This window comes from Moschus berezovskii, chromosome 21 (assembly GCF_049115385.1).
Source record: "Moschus berezovskii isolate FMDL1 chromosome 21, NW_MosBer_1.0, whole genome shotgun sequence".
Classification (NCBI taxonomy): domain Eukaryota; kingdom Metazoa; phylum Chordata; class Mammalia; order Artiodactyla; family Moschidae; genus Moschus; species Moschus berezovskii.
The window spans coordinates 11,307,504-11,329,399 of NC_142480.1; the positions used below are offsets into that span (position 1 = coordinate 11,307,504).

Consider the following 21,896-nt stretch of genomic DNA (forward strand, 5'->3'; position numbering starts at 1 on the left):
AAAGCAGAAGTAGATGTTTTTCTGGAACTCTTGCTTTTTCTATGATCCATCAGATGCTGGCAATTTGATCTCTGGTTCCTCTGCCTTTTCTAAATTCAGCTCAAACATCTGGAAGTTCATGGTTTACGTACTGTTGAATCCTGGCTTGGAGAATTTTGAGCATTACTTTACTAGCGTGTGAGCTGAGTGCAATCGTGCGGTAGTTTGAACATTCTTTGACATGGCCTTTCTTTGGGACTGCAATGAAAACTGACCTTTTCCAGTCCTGTGGCCAATGCTGAGTTTTCCAAATTTGTTGGAAATACAAAAATTACTTCTTAAAAAAAAGAATAAAAATTTTAAATTAAAAAATATTTAAAAGACTTGAGAGTCATATATTGGGTTCAGTCTGGTTTTTCCATAATAGCATATGGAATATCCAAACGAACTTTTTTTTTTTGCATTTTATTTTTTTATTTATTTTTTTAATTTTACAATATTATATTGGTTGGTTTTGCCATACACTGACATGAATTCGCCCCAGGTGTACATGAGTTCCCCTTCCTGAACCCCCCTCTCACCTCCCTCCTCCCTCTCACCTCCCTCTGGGTCATCCCCGCACACCAGCCCCGAGTATCCTGTAATATGCATTGACCCTGAACTGCTGATTCGTTTCACATATGACAACATACGAACTTTTTGACATATAAGAGATCCAACATACTTTTAATAGGAGTCCCTAAAGAGACAAAGCAAGGAAACAACCAAAAAAATAAAAGAAATTATTGGAAAAGATTCAAAAGAGCACACTGCATACCTGAGAAAATCAAACCAGCATAACCAACACTGAGATGTGTTACAGAACTTAAAGTTTCTTTGGGCTTCCAAGAAAACGAGCATGTTACCTAGTAATAGAAAGAACACACAGATCGCCATTCAACTTTGACAACTCTATTATAAAAGCACATAATAACCTGCAGGTGACACTGCTTACTATAAATAGAACATGAAAAAATATAAAAAGGACACTTAAATTATAATTATCATAATCTCTATCAAACACATATGGATCTATGCTACCATCACGATTTCCAGATGGATCAGTGGTAAAGTATCTGCCTGCCAAAGCAAGAGACATCGGTTCGACCCCTGGGTGGGGAAGATCACCAGCAGGAGGAAATGGCAACCCACTCCAGTATCCTTGCCTGGGAAATCCCATGGACAGAGGAGCCTGGCGGGCTACAGTCCACGGGGTCGCAAGGAGTCGGACATAACTAAGCATGCATGCGTGCTACCATCACCGAACGGAAGGAACCCAGAAATAACCAGCATAAGTTTAGGTCAACAATATAAAATTCAATTTACCGCTATGTGATTTTGGAATATGCAACTTTAAAATAAATGCTGATCAATACTAGACTTCTAACTGTCTTTTTATAAAATAAGCTTCCTACACTTCAAAGCCTACAACTTCCAACTGAAAGGCACAGGGAACAATCCTCCTGGCTACAACATGAGCTCCTCTTTTCTGTCCTAACTGTATTATTCTTTGTGGCATGTTCCTTTTCTAGGATACCTACTCGGAAACAAGAAGGACACAATCCCACTCACTCTGCAAACCACTCCTCTGAAACTAAAAAGAACTGGGTCAATAATCTAAGCAGTACATTAGTGGCTAAAAAGGAAAGATAGGGAGGGGAAAAAAAGACCTAGTGAAATAAACAAATTTAGGACAGCTGTCTTTTAAATTAATGCTACTAATTATTTTATTCCCATTGAGGGAATGCACCTATTTCAGAGAGCCTTTTATAGTAATATGTTAAACCAATGAAAAATAAGTCAATCCACTCAAGCATTTTTTGGTAAAATAGAAGGTTTCTCAGTCTTCGTTGTCATCCCAGTCCTGCCACTGTCATGGGCAACTTCATTCAGCTGAAGGAGGAATCTGGCTCAAATTTTACTTTCCCCGATGCTTAGCACAGTAACCAGCACAAAGTAAGGGCTCCAAAAATACCTGTTGATTTAAAGTGAATTTGTCTCCACATCAGCAACCATTGTCAAAGGCTGGACCACATCACCCAGAAATGCTCCATCTCCAGAACCTCAAATTCTGTGATCTCCTTTGCTGTCCATAACTTCTCATCTATTTTTCTATTACTAAATCCATCTTTTACCCTCATCACATTTCTAAGCCCTTCACTTCCTACTTATTCTCCAGTTTCTAATATTCCTCCTAGTGTCACTTTCTTCCTTGGCAGTCTGATCCTCCCTATTACTTCAATTGCACTCTCACCAATAAACTTACTTCTTCAATTCTTCTCCTAATTACAATAAAAATAGTATCTAATATACTGTATGCTGTGCATTATGCTAATAAACACCTTACTTGAGATGTATTATTAGAAGTATGAGGGCTTCCCTCATAGCTCAGCTGGTAAAGAATCTGCCTGCAATGCAGGAGACTCCAGTTCGATTGCTGGGTCGGGAAGATCCACTGGCGAAGAGATAGGCTACCCACTCCAGTATTCTTGGGCTTCCCTGGTGGTTCAGCTGGTAAAGAATCCACCTGCAATGCGGAAGACCTGGGTTCAATCCCTGGGTTGGGAAGATGCCCTGGAGAATGGAATGGCTACCCACTCTAGTATTCTGACCTGGAGAATTTCATGGACAGTATAGTCCATGGGGTCGCAAAGAGTCGGACATGACCGAGCAACTTTCACTTTCCCTTTCCCTAGCTCCGTTCCAGAGATGAGGAAATCAGGGCTTAGAATGATGAAAGTACTTGCCCAACACTACCCAGACTGTACAACTCCAAAAGCAATGCACTGATCACCACACACACTGCCTCTCTTCCAATCTGTGCACTCAGTTAATACCAAACTCATCCATCTGTTTTTCTCTATCCCATTCCTGCTCACAAGCTATGTAGCACTGAAAGATAAAACTGCATAATAATGGTACTTTTACAAAACGTACAATTTAAAAAAAAAAAAGCCAGTACTCAATGATGTGAGAGGCAAACAAAACGATAACCAATTTGTGGGAGAGCAAGAAAAGGACCACAAATATGATATATCTTAATATATCATATTTGCCTAAAGCACTTTCAGAAACATTATCTTGGGTCTCCAAAAATGAGGCTTGTCTGTGCTAGTTCATGAAACCCATGCCCTTGCCCACAAAGAATAAGCTGCGTGTTAGAACAGATCTAGATACTGACAATATTGTCTTTCTCTGTTCTTACTCCTTGTTTCAACTTTGTGAGAGCTCAAAATCTAAAAAGGAAGACAGACTCACATGCTAAAAATTCCAGTCATACGGTAAGAATGAGTTGGACAATCTGCACTGTTTACCGAATCCTAAACCAATGGGAAAGCAAAGAGGGGGAGGGAGCAGATGCTATCCAAAGGCGACCACATAACACAGTCTCCACTGGAGAAAGTAACCTAAGAACCGTAACTCTGCTAACTGTCTGACTATGTGTAGGATCCTAAATGATTTGTATGTACAGAGCCTGCCATTTAGATTAGGATCACTGCAGTTCTCATTTCAAAACCCCAAATACAATATATAAGCAGCTACTACTGTGTTTGGATTTGTAACAATGAAACAGATGTCACTCAGGCCATGCTCTGAGTTCCCAAAGAAAACTAAACTGGACACAGTCGATATTCATTTCTTTACCCAAAATAATTAAAGCTTGTTTCAATGAAAAGAACAAAATTTTTTAAATGATTACCTTAGAGAATTAAACTCCCAAGAAAGACAAAACTTTCTTTGAAGACAAAGATGACTCAAGAATCTAAAGCAGAAGATGCCAAGTATCAATCCACGACATCAAGAATTTTTCAAATGTGGTGTATTTTCATGTTGTACTATAAAACTGAATCCTTAATAATGTTACATCTTCAAAACATCAGGTTAAAAAGCTTGCAAAGTTAGAGAACCATTCAACTCTGTTTACAGTCATCATGCTTAGAATCACAGAGAAACGAATTATATTTTTAATAGCACCAGAGAAAGGCAAAAGAAAACTAACGTTTGAGGGCCTATGTGTCAGGCAAGATGCTTTATATATACTATCATGCTATTCTTGATAATATATATGCAATATATTTATTTATTACTATATTTTTTTATTGGAGTAAAACTGCTTTACAATGTTGTAGTAGTTCTGCATACAACATATGCATCAGCTATATGTATACATAGATTCCCTCCCTCTCAAGCCTCCCTCCCACCCTTCATCCCACCCCGCGAGGTCATCACAGAGCACTGAGCTGAGCTCCCAGTGCTGTACAGCAGCTTCCCACTATTTTACACATGGTACCATGGTACATGGCACTGTTCATATTGTCCCACCCTCTCCTTTCCCCACCAGATCCACAAGTCCTTCTCTCCATCAGCATCTCTGTTCCTGCCCTGCAAATAGGTCCATCCATACCATTTTTTCTAGCTTCCATATATATGCCTTAATATAAAATATGTGTTTTCCTCTTTCTGACTGACTTCACTCTGTATGACAGATTCTAGGTTCATAAACATCACTACAAATCACCCAGTGTCATTCTTTCCCACGACTGAGTAATACTCCTTTGTATATTAAATATATGTACCACATCTACATTCCTTCACCTGTCAGTGGGCATCCAGGTTGCTTTCATCTCCTGGCTACTGTAAATAATGCTGCAATGACTACTGGGGTGCATGTGTCTTTCTGAATATGATTTCCTCGGGGGTAAATGCCCAGCAGTTGGATTTCTGGGTCTTACAGTAGATTTTTAGTTTTTTAAGGAAACTGCATACTGTTTTCCATAGTATTTATAACAATTTACATTCCCACCAACAGTGAAAGAAGGTTCCCTTTTTACTTGAAAGTTGAGGAAACCGAGTCCTAAGGGGAAAAAAAAAATGTGACTTCCCCAAAGTCATCCTACTAAAGATTAGAGAAAGACTTCCACCATACTCTCGAGCTATTATACCACTTATAATCATCATTTCATCCAGTATAAGTGGTTGGACTGGCAGCCTAAAAATGTCATCAAGTTGATAATTCTGCAAGAGAAAAATGTGCAAACTATTTAGTGATATTATCACTAAATAATCACTAAAGAGCCTCTTGATGAAGGTGAAGGAGGAGAGTAAAAGAGCGGCTTAAGACTAGATATTAAAAAAACTAAGATCATAATCCGGCCCCGTTACAGCATGGCAAACAGAAGGGGTAAAGGTAGAAGCAGTGGCAGATTTCCTCTTCTTGGGCTCCAAATCACTGCGGATGGTGACTGCAGCCATGATAGCAAAGACAATTGCTTCTTGGCAGGAAAGTGATGACAAACCTAGACAGTGTGTTGAAAAGCGGAGACATTACTCTGCCGACAAAGGCTGGTATAGTGAAGGTTATAGTCTTCCCAGTGGTCACGTACGGTTATAAGAGCTGGACCATAAAGAAGGCAGAACGTCAGAGAACTGATGCCTTAGAACTGTGGTGCTAGAGAAGCCTCCTGAAAGTTCCTTGGACAGCAAGGAAATCAAACCAGTCAATCTTAAGGAAGATAAGCCCCGAATATTCACTGGAAGGACTGATGCTGAAGCTCTAATATTCTGGTCATCTGATGCAAATAGATGACTCAATGGAAAAGTCCCAGATGCTGGGAAAGATTGAGAGCAGAAGGAGAAGAGAGCATCAGAGGATGAGGTGGCTGGACGGCATCACTGATGCTATGAACATTTGTTGTTCAGTCTCTCAGTTGTGTCCAACTCTTTGCAACTCCGTGCACTGTAGCACTCCAGGCTTCCCTGTCCTTCACCATATCCTGGAGCTTGCTCAAACTCATGCCCATTGAGTCAGTGATGCCCTCCAACCGTCTCGTCCTCTATAGTCCCCTTCTCCTCCTGCCTCCAATCTTTCTCACATCTGGGTCTTTTCTAATGAGTAGGTTTTTCTCGTCAGGTGGCCATAGTATTGGAGCTTTGGCATCAGTCCTTCTAATGAATATTCAGGATTGATTTCCTTTAGGATGGACTGGTTTGATCTCCTTGCAGTCCAATGAACATGAACTTGGGCAAACTCATATTTTTTTTTTTTCAAGAGAAAAATGTGCACACAAATTATTTAGCAATATTCACAGTATAATAAATTCTTTTACTGATAATTTCCACTATCTATCTTTTACTATCCCAAAGCCATGTCTACATAGTAAGCAGAAAGTATCACACATTGTGAAAAGGAGACAATCTTCTGACTACAGCAGTACCACAACTTATAAAGAGAGCATTTCTTGAATGGCTCTTCAATTTCACATATGAAAACCTGAGCTCACGACTCCCCTCCCACTTTTTAACCACAGAGGTATAAACTGCCCTCTGCTTCTCCGTAGACATGTCTTAGAATTACTCTAACCTTTCCTCTCTCCCTTACAGACCACATCAAGTCTCACAACAGCATACAAGATGAGCATTTTCCTCACTTGTTCTAGGGTAGAATAAACTTATCAAGGAGCAAACACACCTGCTGCATTAATAAATTTTTCCTTATTTTTGTTTATTTATTCTTTATTTGGGTTTTTTTCCATATTTCAGTATTAACAGGGTAATATTGCATGTTAACTTTGATATGTTTTTAATTTAATATACATAGAAGGATAATAATTGTTAAAATTTAGTTTCAATTATATATACTAATTCCCACACACAGACACATATATGTATATACTAGGTCACAATTTTTAAATGTATTCCTTACTTGTGAATCATGGTAAAAAAGATTTTTTTGAAAATCACTGTTCTACAGTGTTTTGCAAAGAGTAAAAGGGAAGATTACCAACATCTGCCCTAAATATTGAGCTATAACAGGAATACTGAAAGGTACATAAAACATGAGTTCAAGAATAACTTTCTTTACAAACTTGGAAGATTCCTGGAAACATTGTAATATCTCCCTTTATTCTTCTTAATGTACCCATTAACAGATGGTAGTAAAAAAATCCATTTTAAAACACTTTTTAAAAATATAGAGATATATGACATAGCAATGGAAAGGGACTAGCTAAGAGAACTAGGTTTACATATCAGCCAATCCAGGAAGCTAAGAACCCAGGAGAGAAACAGAATAGTAACTGACAGCTATTTTTAAAGACAGAGAGATAGAGAAAATAAGGCCAAATCTCTGACACCTGCAGAAAGGATGATAAATAGCTATCGTAGGGAAGGGAGTAGACCCGATTACTTAACCTATAGAAGACGGGTGGGCTGATACGTTCAATAATTCAGTAAGTGTTTATTCAAGAGCTGCTGGGGACCAGGCACTCATTCTGGAGTCTCCAGCACAATCTAATGATGTCTTACATCTAGCCAGAGAAAGTATCAGACAACAAATACAGAACTGAGTGCTTATGACATATTGGACTCCAAGGTGAACCCTGGCAGGAACATGGTGATAGACAGACAGACACAAACCCTGCCCTGTAACAGCTTCACAGTCAGAGGAGAACAGGTTAAAAAAAAAAAATCAATGAAATCATGCTAAGTATGCAAAGACCCATTAAGGAACAGGCCACAGTACTAACAAGAACACTTCTGGCATGGAGGTCAAGGAGGCCTTCCCTGAAAAGTCAAGCCCTGAAGGACGAGCAGGAATCAGCGACAAGTGAGAGAGTAGAAGGAACAGTGTGTTCCAAGGTCCCAGGCTGATTGGATTTATTCAATCATTTCACAAAGGCTTACTGAACTCTCAGTATTTGCCAGTCACTGTGCTCTGGAAATAGAAAACAATAAAAACAAAGCACTCTGATTCTGTGTATCTGAATTAGAGTGGCAAGGAAGGAGTGCCTTCTTGCAGAAATAAAATCAATAGGACTTAATACAAAACTAATGACTGAGAGAAAAAGGAAGAGTATAAAATTATTCCCAGGTCTCCCTCCAGCACAATTTAAAAGGATGGTCAGGCTCCAGCGACAAGTACAGGCATATTTAGATAAACAGCAAAGAATTCTGTTTTGGGCACGTTGAGTTTGAAAAGCCGGCAAGGCATTCTGGTAGAGACATGGTGGTGGTGCTGGCACCTGGCAAACATACTGGCCCAAAGTCAGGGAGAAAAGCCCAAGCTATAGCCACTGGCTTGGAAATTCTGCCAGAGAGATACAAAGTCTGGAAGCGGAGAATATGACACTTCCAGACTCAGTAGAAGGAGAGTCCCTAACACAATATACATAGACTCTGTCTGCTTGTCTGACTGATGCTACTGTAAATTGGGCACCACATCAGGAGAAATACAAACCACTGTAAAATGTAAAAGCTCATTGGTCAACCCAAAATCAATCTGTAAAAGCTGTGTAAAACAGTGAATCCTTTTCCGTGACGTTAATGATAGGATATGATGGATTGGTGCTGAAAAGGGCCCATACATATTAATTCAATCCCTCACACTGCGACAATGAATAAACCATCATCCACAGAGACTATGGAAGTAGTTCAAGGTTTGATGCTGTTTAGTCACCAAGTGACATCTGCCTCTGTGACCCCACGGACTGCAGCACGTCTGGCTCCCCTGTCCTTTGCTATCTTTCCAGAGTCTGCTCATTTGATGTCCACTGGGTCAGCGATGCCATCCACCCACCTCATCCTCTGCTGCCCGCTTCTCCTCTTGCCCTCGATCTTTCCCAGCATCAGGATCTTTCCCAATGAATAGTCTCTTCTCATCAGGTAGCCAATGTATTGGAGCTTCAGCTTCAGCATCAGTTATTCCAATGAATATTCAGGGTTGATTTCCTTTAGGATTGACTGGCTTGATCTCCGTGCAGCCCAAGGGACTCTCAAGAGTCTTCGCCAGCACCACAAGGTTAGCCAGCTAGTTAGTGTTCACAGTTAACCAAAGAGTCACTGCCACAGTCAGGATACTACCTCTACAAAGCAAGAATCTAATTTAAATAAAACAACGAAACTAAGGTCGCTCATGGATTCCTTCATAACTACTTAATTTCACACGTATATTTTCTTCTTTTGAAAGAGCAGAGAAATAGATGGACTAACCACATGCTGCTGCTGCCGCTTCAGTCATGTCCGACTCTGTGCGACCCCACAGACAGCAGCCCACCAGGCTCCCCCGTCCCTGGGATTCTCCAGGCAAGAGTACTGGAGTGGGTTGCCATTTCCTTCTCCAATGCATGAAAGTGAAAAGTGAAAGTGAAGTCACTCAGTCATGTCCGACTCTTCGCGACCCCATGGACTGCAGCCCACCAGGCTCCTCCATCCATGGGATTTTCCAGGCAAGAGTACTGGAGTGGGGTGCCATTGCCTTCTCTGATTAACCACGTGAGGAAAGCTGATAACCAGGGTAAGCACAGTTAAGTTTACAGAGTCACAGAGCAAGAAAGAGTCTCAGCAGCATGACTAGTTCAGCTCCCTCACTTCACAATTCAGAGGTGTTAAATGATGCTCCTAAGGTCACACAGCTGGTTAGTGGCTGTGCTCTGTTTCTTAGCAACAGGGATTAAAAGAAAAACTCAAGTTGCTGTACACAGCTTTCACTGCTGAATAAAAAGAAATACAAAATTAGTCTAGAGACTAATATACATCGCTATTGAGTGGCTAAGTCATGTCCGACTCTTTTGCAACCCCACAAACTATAGCCCGCCAGGCTCCTCTCTCTACAGGATATTTTCAGGCAAGAATACTTTCCTTCTCCAGGGGATCTTCCCAACCCAGAGATGGAACCCACGTCTCCTGCGTTCACAGGCAAGTTCTTTATCATGATGCCACCTAGGAAGCCTGATTTTATATATATGTATGTGCTGTGCTGAGTCACTTCAGTCATGTTCGACTCTTTGTGATCCTATGGACTGTAGCCCGCCAGGCTCCTCTGTCCATGGGGATTCTCCAGCCAAGAATACTGGAGTGGGTTGCCAAGCCCTCCTCCAGGAGAACCTTCCCAACCCAGGGATCAAACCCAGGTCTCCCACATTGCAGGCAGATTCTCTACCATCTGAGCCACCAGGTAAGCCCATATTTACATATAGAGCTAACCAACAAAATATGTCATTCTAGAACATGAAGAAATATTTTTCTTGAAGGAAAAAAAAAAAGGAAGCCACGTCTACTTACCCACCTGTATACCAAAGGAAATGAGTAAAATGCTGGGATTTTTGACCTTCCAGCAAGTTTCTGCTAATCCAATATTTGAAAACCATTTTGACTAAACAAATGTTTTCTTACTAATGTGTCTATCAGTAAACTACAATAAGCTGTGTGAATGTTCCTATTTAGTAAATGAAAGATTTAATCAGCTTAAATAGCAGAGATGAGGAACAGGGATATTCCTGGATTTTTAAACCTGCGACAGTAAGTATTGATGCTGGTGCCACTTATCTGAGATAAGTAGGCAACCCAAATCAGGAAAGATCTGACGGAAATGATAGAGCTAGCGATGCAGATATCTGAGAAAACATTAAAGCAGAAGGAACAGCAAGTGCAAAAGCGCTGAAGTAATGTGTACTTGGTATATTTAATGAACAGCAAGGATGGCTGGCATACAGAGCAAGTGAAGAAGAGAATAGTAAGAAATGAAGTCAGAGCTGTAATGGGGAAAAAGCAGAGGTCACAGAAGTCAGGCCAAGTACATGCTCAAACCATAATGGAACTAAATTAGAAATCACTAACAAAAAAGTATGCAGAAAATCTCCAAACATTTGGAAATGAAATTATGCACTTCTAAATGACTCAAGAGTTTCATGAGTCAAAGAAGAAATCTTGAGATAAATTAAAATTTTTTTCAACTAAATGATAATGAAGATACAACATATCAAAATTTGTAGGATGCAGCTAAAGGGAAATTTACAGCATTAAAAATGCACACATTAGAGTAGAAGAACATTCTAAAAATCAATAATCTGAGCTTCCCTTTAAGAAACTAGAGAAAGAAGAGAAAATTAACTGCAAAGCAAGGAGAATGAAGGAAATAATAAACAGAATAAAATCAATGAAACTGAAAACAGGAAAACATTAATAATAATGATGATGAAACCAAAAGCTGGTTCTTTGAAAAGATCCACATAAAAAAAAAAAAAAAAAACCTGGTAAACTCCTAGCCATGTTAAACAAGAAAAAAAGCAAGAAAACACAAATTAGCAAGATCAAGAATAAAAGATAGGTAGGACATCACTACTGGACCACAAACATTAAAAGGGAATATTAGCATAGCATAATTTGATGCCCATAAATTCAATGCAGATGAAATAGTTAAGTATCCAAAACTATCAAAACTCACTCAAGAAGAAATAAATGAGCCCAACGGCCGTATATCTACTAAACAAATAGAATTTTTAGTTTAAAACCTTTCAAAAATAAAATTCCAGGCCCAGATGGTTTAATGGGTGAATTCTACCTAACATTTAAGGAAGAAATAATACCAATTCTAGATAACTTCTTCCAGAAAAATAGAAAACCACCTCCCAAGTGATTTCATGAGCATTCCCCTAAAACCAAAAACTAGGCAAAGATATTATAAGAAAAGTGCAAACCAGTTATCTCTCATTAAAACAGATGTTAAAATCCTCAAAAACATTGTAGCAAATAGAGCCTACGAACATAAAAAGAAAAATTTACCAAGTAGATTTCATTCCAAGAATGCAAGGCTGGTTCATCATTTGAAAACTGATCAGTGTAATTCACCATATTAAAGGACTCAAGAAGAAAAGTCATGTATATTATCAATAGATTCAGAAAAAAAAAAATTCAACAAGATTTAATACCCATTCACGATGAAAACTCTCAGCAAATTAGGAAGGAGTAGAAAAAACTTCCTTAACTTAATGATATCTATTAGAGGCTTTCCAGGTTGCTCAGTGGTAAAGAATCTGCCTGCCAAGCAAGAGATGTAGGAGACATGGGTTCAATATCTGAGTCAGGAAGATCCCTTGGAGGAGCAAATGGCAACCCACTCCAGTATTTCTGCCTGAAAAATCCCATGGAAAGAGGAGCCTGGCAGGCTGCAGTCTATAGTATCACAAAGAGTCGGACACAACAGGGCACACAGGTATTAGAGACTTACAGCCAACATCCTACCTAATGATGAGAGACTGAATCTTTTCACCCTAAGATCAGGAGCAAGGCTGAAAGGTCCTCTCTCACCACTGAAACAGTGGAGGAATCTGGCAGATACAACTTTAACCCAAGTGATCAGGATTAACATCACCAGTGATAAGTCATACTGATGTCATGTACCTCTGAAATGACAGGATGAGAGAGGCATGTCTATGCCTCTATGATACTCTTTCTGAAAAGTCTATAACTCCAATCTAACAATGAGAAAAACATCAGACAAACACAAGTTGAGGGGCATTCTACAACATACCTGACTAGTACTCTTTAAAACTATCAAGATCACGAAAAGCAAGGAAAAGACTAAGAATATGTAACAGCCAAGAGAAGACTAAGGAGCTATGACAACTAAACGCAATATCCTGGGCTGGATCCTGAAACCGGAAAAAAGGACATTAGTGAAAAAACTGGTGAAATCCAAACAAAGTCTAGCACTTAGTAAACAGTGTTGTACCAACGTTAATTTCTCAGTTTTGACAAATATACCATAGCTATGTAAAGATGTTAGTTTTAGGGAAACCTGGTAAAAGGCATACAGTAACTATCTTTGTAACTTCTCTGGAAATCTAAAATAATTCCAAAATTTAAAAACCTTTTTTTAAAAAAGTAAAAGGGTAGAAAAAGATATACTGTGTAAACATTAACCAAAAGAAAGCTGGAAAGAGTATATTAATATCAGATAAAGTAGACTTCAAACAAGGAATATATCCAGGAATAGAGACAAACATTACATAGCTATGAGATTACTTCAATGAAAAACATAACAACCTTAACGGTATATACACTAATTACAAAAATCAAAATACACGAACTACTGGTAAAAATGACATCTGTGAAAGGAGTAGACAACTGTTAGAGACTTCAATATTCTACTCTTTTAGTTAGTAGAACAAATAGAAAATATTCTTAGAGATATAGAAGATCTGAAAAATATCAACCAACTTGACCAACTGACATTGATAGAATAGTACACCCAACAACAGGAGAACACATATTCACACACATGGAATAATTACCAAGACTGACCCATGCTCTGGTCAAAAAACAAACTTCAGTATATTTAAAAGAAATGACATCAAGCAAAGTGCTGTCTGTGACCATTACAGAATTAGACTAGAAAGAGGAAGATATCTGTAAAAATCCCACAAACAACTGGAAAATTATGCGAGATATGCATACATACCAACCATAGGTGTAAATTGTCTCTCTCCATCCCCACTATCATCAGAGCTACAAGGGGAGATGCCTTCTCCCAGGCTGGACATTCCCAGGCTGCACTTTTGTGAGTCCTTTCGCCCTTCAAGAATGTCCATTACGCAAGGAAATATAGTTCATATGTTTATTATGAAAAGTATGTCCAAGCAAATGCAGCTTGGAAGCTTGTAACCAAGAGAATTTTCATGACTATTCTAAACCCATCAGACTCCTCAGCCTTATTGCTCACCTGAATATGTAAATATTTTTATGCTAGCCATATAACTCTCATTCTGCCCAAAACATATTCAAACCAAATCTACAGAACTCTTTAAAGAAAATATTGTTCTACTCTGATAGTTTTTGGTAAAAAATGGTATTTTCAGATTCATTATAATACTACTATATCTACTCCTTAATGAAACATAGGCACTTTCCTGAATTATGAATTTCTTCTTCAAAAATGACCTTTTAAAAAGAGCTCTGAAACTGTTCACCTATCCAAGGTGAAGATCCCTTAGCACCGCCTAGTGGAGCAAATAACGGAGGTTCAACATCGTTTCCTTATCTTCTTAGAACTGAAGACACCTGCTGAAGCAAGATGGACCCTTTGGAGGAAACTCAGAGAGACAGTGAGGACAGGGAAGCCTAGCATGATGCAGTTCACGGGGTGGCAAAGAGCTGGACACGACTTAGAGACTGAACAACAACAACTCATCATATCACCTGGAGTAAAGAGGAAACGGTGTTTAAGGAACTTACGTGACCTGAATGTGACTGCAGAGACACCAGGTCCCCTGATTCTGGCCCCTTTTCTACCATGTGCTATAGCTACGTGGGGGAAAAAAATCAACCTCAACACTTATCTTATACCACAAACAAAACTGAAGTGGAAGTGAATCGTAGACTTAAAATCAAGAGCTAAAACCACAAAATTTCTGAAAGAAAGCATAGGAAAAAATTTAATGACCCAGATTTGGCAAAGATTTCCTAAATATAACACAAAAAGCACTAACTATAATGAAAAAAATCACTAAATTAGACCACAGAAAAGCAAAGAAACTTTGCTGTCTAAAAGATAGGTACACTTAGAAAAATTAAAAAGTAAGCCACAGACTGGCAGAAAATATTTGCAAAGCACATACCCAACTAAAGGGAGTTCCCAGGTGGCACTGGTGGTAAAGAACCCACCTACCAATGTAGGAAACTAAGAGACACAAGTTCGATCCCTGGGTCGGGAAGATCCCCTGCAGAAGGGCATGACAACCCACTCCAGTGTTCTGGCCTGGAGGCTCTCATGGACAGAGGAGCCTGGTGGACTACCATCCATACGGTCACAAAGATTTGGACATGACTGAAGCAAACTGGCATGCACTCATATCCAACAAATAGGCAAAAGACTTAAATATACCTTTACCAAACAAGATATACGTGTCTGACTCATAAATACATGTAAAGATCCTCAATGTCCACTGATCATTTGGGAAATCCAAATTATAAATATAATGAATACCACTACTCTATACCACTGGTAATACCACCAGAATGCCTAAAACCAAAAAGACTGCTCATACCAAGTGTCAGTAAGTATACATATTGAGCAGTCCAAACTCTCAAACACTACTGGAAGAAAGGTAAAAGTGTACAATCACTTGGAAACAGTTCAGCAGTTTCTTAAAAATGGAAGCATACACATATGACCCAGCCATTCCACTCTCCAGCTGTTCACCACAGGAAAGAAAGCACATGGCCACCCAAAGATCTGTAAATGAATGTTTACAGCCACTTAGTTTGTAATACCCCCAAACTAGAAATGATCCAAATGTCCATCGACTGATGAATGCATAAACAAAACGGATTATATCTTTAAAATGGAATTATCAATAATAAAAACGAATGACCCAATGATACATGCAGCAGCATGAATGAACTTGAGAAAACTATGTTGAGTAAAAGAAGCCAGATGAAAAAGTAGCTACTATGATTCATTTCTATAAAATCCTATAAATTAAAAACGTATCTGTAGTGTCAGAAGGCAGATCAGTGGTTGCCTGGAGTGGGTGGGGGGGAGGAATCAGAAGGGAGGGGAAGAACATTACAAAGGAGCACAAAACTACACTGAGCAATGACAGCTGTGTTCATCATCTTAATGGTGATGATGCTTTTATGGGTGTATATATATATATGAAGTGAAAGTCGCTCAGTTGTGTCCAGCTCTTTGCAACCCCATGGACTATACAGTCCATAGAATTCTCCAGGTCAGAATACTGGAGTGGGTAGCCTTTCCTTCTCCAGGGGATCTTCCCAACCCAGGGATTGAACCCAGGTCTCCCGCATTGCAGGCAGATTCTTGCCAGCTGAGCCACAAGGGAAGCCCATACACACACACACACACACACACACACACACACACACACACACACACACACACACACGTGTGTGTGTATATAAATGCATCAAACTATATGGTTGAAGTATGTGCCGGTTATTTGACATCAGTTATACCTCATGCGACGAGTTGACTCACTGGAAAAGACTCTGATGCTGGGAAAGGTTGGGGGTGGGAGGAGAAGGGGACGACGGAGAATGAGATGGCTGGATGGCATCACCGACTCTGTGGACATGAGTTTGAGTGTACTCCGGGAGTTGGTGATGGACAGGGAGGCCTGGCGTGCTGTAATTCATGGGGTCGCGGAGAGTCGGACACGACTGAGCGACTGAACTGAACTGAACTGATACCTCAATAGAACTGAATGAAAAAATATATACTCATTCTATGACCAGCATTCTATTCTCAGGCATTAGCCAAGAGATAGGAAAACATATGCCTATGTTCTCTTACAGGAGAATTCGCCACTGAAGTATACTGACAAAAAGCAGATCATCTGTTGCCCAGGCTCAGGGTGGAGGATTAACTGCAAAGGGGCACCATCTGGGAGACAAGATTTTATAACTACATGAATTCTAGAGGAATTTTCCTATATATCCAAAGTAAAGGATGTTCTGTACTGCCAGCAGTTTATTTAAAAGACCAAGAACAATTATTTTTTACTGAACATGACTCTACACCAAGCATTGTGCCCTCCGCATACATTCCCAAATCTTCTTAACAATCCTACAATGTAGGTTTTATTATTCCCAGTTTAGATTAGGAGACTTGGACCCAAACAAGAAACTTAGCCTAGGTTTCTCAATAGATAAATGAGCAAGTCTCAGCCTCAGAGAATAAATCTGGTCTGTCTTAATATAAAGTATTTCTGACACTACATACTGCCTTCTCAATGCTCAACATACTTATTAACTAGAGATGACTTCTATTCCACTAAAATTTAAGAAAAGTGTGTCTGCTTCCTTAAACAAGTATCAATACTTCGTTGAACACAAGTATTTGCTGGTACAATGCCACCATGCTCCAGGAGATGCCTAATACAAAGTAAGTACTCAATAAATATATTGCATGTCTTAAGCTATATTAATTTAAAAGAAAAAAAAGCTAAGATTAGGGCATCTGGTCCTATCACTTCACAGCAAATAGGGGAAAACTGGAAGCAGTGAGAAATTTTATTTTTTTAGGCTCCAAAATCACTGTGCATGGTTGAGGGCAGCCATGAAATTAAAGTTTCTATCCATACTCTGATGATATATCTTGTATTTTAATTTGAATTCCCAGTTTGCTGTTGTGCTATCTCTTTGAATGAAATACAAATCTTTTGAGAGTGTCATGGGAAAAAAATAGATGCTTGCTCCCTGGAAGAAAAGCTATGACAAATCCAAATAGCATATTAAAAAGCAGAGACATCACTTCACCGAAAAAGCTCCATATGGTCAAAGCTATGGTTTTTTCCAGAAGTCATGTACAGATGTGAGAGGTGGACCATAAAGAAGGCTGAGAGTTGAAGAATTGATGCTGTCAAACTGTGGTGCCCAAGAAGATTCTTGAGAGTCCTGAAGACAGCCAGGAGATCAAACCAGTCAGTCCTAAAAGAAATCAACCCTGAATATCATTGGAAGGACTGATGATGAAGCTGAAACTCCAATAATTTGGCCGACTGATGCAAAAAGCCAACTCATTGGAAAAGTCCCTGATATTGGGAAAGACTGAAGGCAAAAGGAAAAGGGAGAGGCAGAGGATGAGATGGTTAGAAAGCATCATGAACTCAATGGACATGAATTTGTGCAAACTCAGGGAGACAGTGGTGGACAGGGGAGCTTGGTGTGCTGCAGTAGTCCATGGGGTGGCAAAGATTGGACACAACTTAGAACTGAACAACAACAACCTAAATTCATAAAACTGATTCTAAAGTAATTGCTAGTTGCATTACAAACCTTCTCCATTATTAGCATCTCTGATTTGGAGGGGGAATTACACTGTAAGACACATCTGCAGAATAATAGATTTTGCTATTATTTCTGACATCATTACTACATACCAATATTATAAAGTCGAAAAGGTGGTGACTGTGGAGAACTAAGAACACTTTCTCCTTGCCTCTCACACCTGGTGGCCAACAATGGTCAGCAAAAGACATTGCAAAAAGCAAAATATCTATGTTGAAAGAGGTATAAATTTAAAGATCATTGAAACACTCATGTGTGCGTGCTCAGTTGCTTCAGTTGTGTCCAACTCTTGGCGATCCTATGGACTGTAGCCCGCCAGAATTCTCCATCCATGGGATTCTCCAGGCAAGAATATTGGAGTGGGTTGCCATGCCCTCCCACAGGGGATCTTCCCAACCCAGAGATCGAACCAGCCTCCTATACTGCACTCCTCATTACCACTGAGCCACTGGGGAAGCCCTTAATTCCCTTCATGTGACCCTAATTCTAAGAGTTATGATTTTTACCACTTGGTTGAGTCAACACTTTAAATAATATTGTGACTACTAAGAAACCACTATACAACAAGATTGGGAGCAAAGCAATAAAACCCCAAATTTTTACTGGGAACTAATTAGATAAGTTTGGGGACAAAATTTAGTCTCCTTGTGCCTCACTTAGCTATGTCTCAAGTGTCAGTATGAACTAATTGTTCGTGAAAATAAATATATACACACACAAACATATATATACATTTATAACATACACACATATATATGCCATAATATAGGTACACTGCAGTTACAGAACTTAACCTGCACTTTATTTGAATCTTCATTCAAGCATTTGTTTTAGCATTACATTATTGTATGTTTTCCTCATAGAAACCTATAGGTATTTTATTTATTTATATTTATTTTTTCATATTTATTTATTTGGCTGTGCTGGGTCTTACAGCACGTAGGATCTTCAGTCTTCATTGTGGCATTTGAACTCTTTAGTTGAGGCATGTGGGATTTAGCTCCCTGACCAGGGATTGAACCCAGAACTCCTGCATTGGGAGCACAGAATCTCATCTACTGGACCACCAGGGAAGTCCCACATGTAGGTATTTAGATAGGGTATCAAAAAACAGCTATATTAACAAGATGAAAACTGCTCAAATCTCTCACAACTGCATCCTGTTATTAAGCTCTAGGTCTTCCCAATGACATTATACTGGTCACCTTTACATTGATGAAAATAGTTTACTCTTTATTTTTAAGCTTTTCTTGCAGATCCCATGAGAGCATTCCGCTTTCCACTGATGTCACAGAGAGCCTTCAGAAGCTTCAGTAAATAGGAAGAAAAAGAAACAGATGCCTCCCATAGTTGTTCTCATAGCAAAAGATAAGCAAAAGGAGATGGGAAATAATCTCCAAACCCCTTAGATTCAGAGACCTAGTACTTTTCCAAAACAGGGAGTTTAAGGTTTGCCAAGGACTTAAGTAATGAGGCCTCAGCGATGATGCAAGACATACAGCTGGAATCCATTATGTATGCCTCTGAATATGTGAAACAGTGATCCTGCTTATCCTAGGATGCGAAAATGAAGATGCCTCCTATTTCTATGTACAAATGCAAGAAATTTGTGCATCACTTTCACAATGGATAACTTGGACGATTTTTTTAAAAATAGGACCCTTGGAATCATTAAAAAACACAGCAACTAGAGGTGGCACCCTTGAAAGAAGACCTTCTAATAACCAAGAGTCTCCTAGCCAAGCCATCTAGCACAATTATAAGCTAAGTGTAAAAATTCATGAAAACTCTCTTACACGGAAAGAAAAAGTTGTATGACATAAGTAAATCAGATACAGAATAACAGATAATTATATGGGCTATTACGTAGGCAGTTCATTATTGATATACTAGAAATTTCTGTACTAAAAAGTTTGTCACTTTTGTTTCCTAAAAAAAATAGGGTGAGACCACTCATGTACTGCTGGAAGCAGTATAAACTGTGCTAGCACTTGGGAAGATGGTGTAGCAGTATCTTCTAAATGGGACATATGCATATGCTGTGACCAGGAGTCCTAGGTCTGTGAACATAACTAAAAGAAATGCACGTGTATCTTCACCAAGAGACTTGTAAAGAATGTCTGTAGCAGCATTATTCATAACAGCCGAACTCTGAACACAAATGTGCACCAAGAGTACCTATGGCACGTTCATACGACAGAAAATCACACAGCCGTGTGGATGGACGTCTCTCTCTCCATGCAACAATATGGACAAATCTCTTTTCTAAAAGGTTGAGCAAAAGTAGCTAAACAAAAACTGTACATTCCATGGTTGTTACTATATTGAGTCCAAACCAGGCAAACTAACTTATGCTGTTAGACGTTAAGATAGTTGATACCCTTTGCAGGGAATGGGGGAAACTGGGCAAGGGTACAAGACAGGCTACTAGGCTAACACAACTAGACAACAGGTTACATCCTGTTTCTTAATCTGGATGCTGGCTATACGGGTGTTTCTGAACTTGTGAAAGCATAACAAGCTGTGTATTTTATGATGTGAGCTCATTTCTGCATATGCTCCAAAAGTTTGTTTTAAAAAACAAACTATATGTTTATGATAGTACCTCTTTAACTGAGATTCTTAATCCATTATTTTCTGTTTTTTAGTGCAGAACGGTTAAAGAAGAGCAGACCAGACCATAGACCAACTCAATACAGAGACGAGAAGAATATTATGAGTATCCAAGGATAAAGCAAGGCCATCACAGCGCATGCTCTGAAAAGGGATCATATATCTCTCAACAAGGTGTTAGAAGACTCTCAGCTAAGCAATAACTCTCCACCTCCCTGGCAAAGGCAAGCTGAGAGTTTAGAGCTGATAGACTGCTTTCTGAAATACCCACACGCTTCTGTTCTAGCCAGGTGAGCTGTAACCAAGAGTCAGCTGTACTTGTTCTCAGACCAGTTTATCCCAATTTACTTGACACTGCAATTACATAATTTAATTAAATATTACATAAACATATGAATGCGAAGAGTCGTTTCTATGACAACTAAATTGAAAGTTTTAGAAAAACTCAAAGTTGCCAAAGAAAACTGTTATTGAATTAGGAAGAACAAGACAACTTGAAAAAGATGAGCAAAAAAGATCATAAAAAGCTAAAACAGACTTTCAGACTGCTTCAAAAGCATCTTTAAATTCTCAGCTTTAAAGAGACCTGACCTTGACACTGTAAATGTATTATGGAAGTATTCATGCAAGAAAAAGGATTATGAACTGTGTTAAGCAGACCCTGACTCAAAAGGCAATGGATCTACAACAAAACTCTGGCAAACAAATGTATTTTTTACACTAAAATGAAATACTGAAATTATTTATCAATTCTATGATTCCCCACATTAACCAACTCCAGGAATTACCAACTATTCATCTCAATTGTGAGGTATTAAAAGTTGTGATGTGTCTCTCATGTACAACAGTGGAGAAAACCGGATAAGCAATTCTGGCTACTCAAGACCCACCTCCACCCTCATCTCACACTCACACACACACACACACACACACACACACACACACACACACACTACTCAAGACCCACCTCCACCCTCATCTCACACACACACACTACTCAAGACCCACCTCCACCCTCATCACACACACACACACACACACACACTACTCAAGACCTACCTCCACCCTCATCTCACACACACACACACAGAGACACGCACACTACTCAAGACCCACCTCCACCCTCATCTCACACACACACACACAGAGAAACGCACACTACTCAAGACCCACCTCCACCCTCATCTCACACACACACACACACTCTTTCTGTCTCTCACACAGACACACACATCCCATAAGCACCCCACCTCACCAAAACAGTACTAAATGGCAGAAGGGATCAAAAATGAAAAGATCGAGACAATAGGAAAGGCAAAAGAAGTGTGAAGGTATAGAAAGTCTTAGAAATAAGAGCATACAAAGGAGGTTTTCACACATTTCCCATCTGCCTAGCAAATGGGCTAAGTACTTTTTAAAGACAAAACAACGAAAGCAAGCCAGTAGCAAAGCTAATTACTGGAGTTCTTTCTTCCTCATGACCTCATTGCTGCCTTCTGCTAGTCTTGAGTGCAAGAGTTCCCAGGATGTGATTCGCAATAGCTACAGTTTACAGGTTTTTATTTTCAGATTTGGCAGAATTCTCAGTCTGTGCTTTCACTAGGGGGAGCACTCACTATTTTCTTAATTAAAAGGCAGGCGGTGGGAGGGAAAGAGGGGAGCGCAGAAGGGAAAAAGTT

The 21,896-nt window shown here is 39.4% G+C and overlaps 1 protein-coding gene across 11 annotated transcripts in view; it reads right to left on the minus strand.

Moving 5' to 3' along the window:
- PPP4R4 (protein phosphatase 4 regulatory subunit 4) overlaps positions 1 to 21,896 on the minus strand; it is a 101,301-nt gene that overhangs the window by 72,574 nt on the left and 6,831 nt on the right. For 2 of the 11 annotated variants that reach the window (XM_055418448.2, XM_055418444.2), the window contains exon 1: positions 13,256 to 13,355. The exons of 8 other annotated variants lie outside the window; for them this stretch is intronic. The gene's annotated coding sequence lies outside the window, so the exon portion shown is untranslated. Of the gene's footprint in view, positions 1 to 13,255; positions 13,356 to 21,896 lie in introns of those variants that run through there. One more of the 11 variants, XM_055418447.2, reaches the window with a different exon arrangement.